This window comes from Salmo salar, chromosome 14 (genome assembly GCF_965601325.2).
Source record: "Salmo salar chromosome 14, fSalSal1, whole genome shotgun sequence".
Lineage (NCBI taxonomy): Eukaryota > Metazoa > Chordata > Actinopteri > Salmoniformes > Salmonidae > Salmo > Salmo salar.
Genome location: NC_138304.1, coordinates 58427501 through 58430000, shown reverse-complemented (window position 1 = coordinate 58430000; position 2500 = coordinate 58427501). Strand labels below are relative to the sequence as shown.

At 52.9% G+C, this 2500-nt stretch overlaps 1 protein-coding gene across 6 annotated transcripts in view; it reads right to left on the bottom strand.

Moving 5' to 3' along the window:
* Positions 1-2500, bottom strand: part of LOC106592181 (collagen alpha-2(VI) chain) — a 66813-nt gene that overhangs the window by 63447 nt on the left and 866 nt on the right. The window lies entirely within an intron of this gene.

Sequence of the window (2500 nt, the reverse complement as noted above, 5' to 3'; positions counted from 1 at the left end):
CCACTAGAGATCCTGGGTTAGAGTCCAGGCTCTGTCTCAGTGGTCTAAGGCACTGCATCGCAGTGTTAGCTGTACCACTAGAGATCCTGGGTTAGAGTCCAGGCTCTGTCTCAGTGGTCTAAGACACTGCATCACAGTGTTAGCTGTACCACTAGAGATCCTGGGTTAGAGTCCAGGCTCTGTCTCAGTGGTCTAAGACACTGCATCACAGTGTTAGCTGTACCACTAGAGATCCTGGGTTAGAGTCCAGGCTCTGTCGCAGCCGGCCGCGACCGGGAGACACATGGGGCGGCGCACAATTGGTTAGAGGAGGGTTTGGCCCGCAGGGATGTCCTTGTCCCATTGTGCACTAGCGACTCCTGTGGTGGGCTGGGTGCAGTGCACGCTGACACAGTTGCCAGTTGTACGGTGTTTCCTCTTGACACATTGGTGTGGCTGGCTTCCGGGTTAAGAGGGTATTGTCTCATCTATTCTCTCTCCTCTCCTCTCTTCTCTCCTCTCCTCGCTAAATTCTTTTTATTTTGTATATTTTTGAATAGGTTTTTTTTTACCCTTTTTTCGTGGTATCCAATTGGTAGTTACAGTCTTGTTTCATCGCTGCAACTCCCGTACGGACTCGGGAGAGGCGAAGGTCGAGAGCCGTGTTGGTGCCTGCCTCTCAACATCTCATTCATTCATTCATTTATGACCAGCAGTGGTGGCTGGTGGGCTGAGATATCGGAGGACAGGCTAATTGGGATGGAATAAATGGAACGTTATCAAACTCATGGTTTCCATTGTCCTCTCCTCTCTCTCCTCCCTTGTCCTCTCTCTCCTCTTCTTTCCTTTCTTCACTTCTCCTCTGTCTCTCCTCTCTCTTAATTTCTCGCTCCTCTCCTCTCCCTTCTCTCCATTCTCCTCTCCTTTTCTCGTCTCCTCTTCTCTTTCATTCCCTTCCCTTGTCCTCTCTCTCCTCTTCTTTCCTCTCATCTCTTCTCATCCCCTCTCCTCTTCTCATCCCCTCTCCTCTTCTCCTCCCCTCTCCTCTCCTCTCCCTTCTCTCCTATCTTCTCTCCGTTCTCCTCTCCTCTCCTCTCCTCCTCCCCTCCACTGAAACCCTCACAACACGCAGCACCTGTAGGCCTATAGAATGGCTACAAACAGAGCACACACACACACACACACACACACACACACACACACACACACACACACACACACACACACACACACACACACACACACACACACACACACACACACACACACACACCGACTATACAACTTTCCATGGACATGTGCTCCTGCAGCCTCCTCTCGCGGTAAGATCCGGTAATGTATGGTTTAATGGGGACGGACTGGGAGGCTTGTTCTGCGCCCCAGAATACACAGGGTGCGTTCCAGATACACAGGATGCGTCCCAGAATACACAGGGTGCATTCCAGAGACACAGGGTGCGTCCCAGATACACAGGGTGCGTTCCAGATACACAGGCTGCGTCCCAGATACACAGGGTGCGTCCCAGATACACAGGGTGCGTCCCAGATACACAGGGTGCGTCCCAGAATACACAGGGTGCGTTCCAGATACACAGGGTGCGTTCCAGATACACAGGCTGCGTCCCAGATACACAGGGTGCGTCCCAGATACACAGGGTGCGTCCCAGATACACAGGGTGCGTCCCAGACACACAGGGTGCGGCCCAGATACACAGGGTGCGTCCCAGATACACAGGATGCGTCCCAGAATACACAGGGTGCGTTCCAGAGACACAGGGTGCGTTCCAGATACACAGGGTGCGTTCCAGATACACAGGGTGCGTTCCAGATACACAGGGTGTGTTCCAGAATACACAGGGTGCGTTCCAGAATACACAGGGTGCGTTCCAGATACACAGGGTCCGTCCCAGATACACAGGGTGTGTTCCAGATACACAGGGTGCGTTCCAGATACACAGGGTGCGTCCCAGAATACACAGGGTGCGTTCCAGATACACAGGGTGTGTTCCAGAATACACAGGGTGCGTTCCAGATACACAGGGTGGGTTCCAGAATACACAGGGTGCGTTCCAGAATACACAGGCTGCGTTCCAGATACACAGGGTGCGTTCCAGAATACACAGGGTGCGTTCCAGATACACAGGGTGCGTTCCAGAATACACAGGGTGCGTTCCAGAATACACAGGGTGCGTTCCAGAATACACAGGGTGCGTTCCAGAATACACAGGGTGCGTTCCAGAATACACAGGGTGCGTCCCAGAATACACAGGGTGCAGCCCAGATAAACAGGGTGCGTCCCAGAATACACAGGGTGCGTTCCAGAATACACAGGGTGCGTTCCAGAATAATACACAGGGTGTAGCCCAGATACACAGGGTGCATCCCAGATACACAGGGTGCGTTCCAGAATACACAAGGTGCGTTCCAGAATAATACACAGGGTGCGGCCCAGATACACAGGGTGCGTTCCAGAATAATACACAGGGTGAGGCCCAGATACACAGGGTGCGTCCCAGATACAC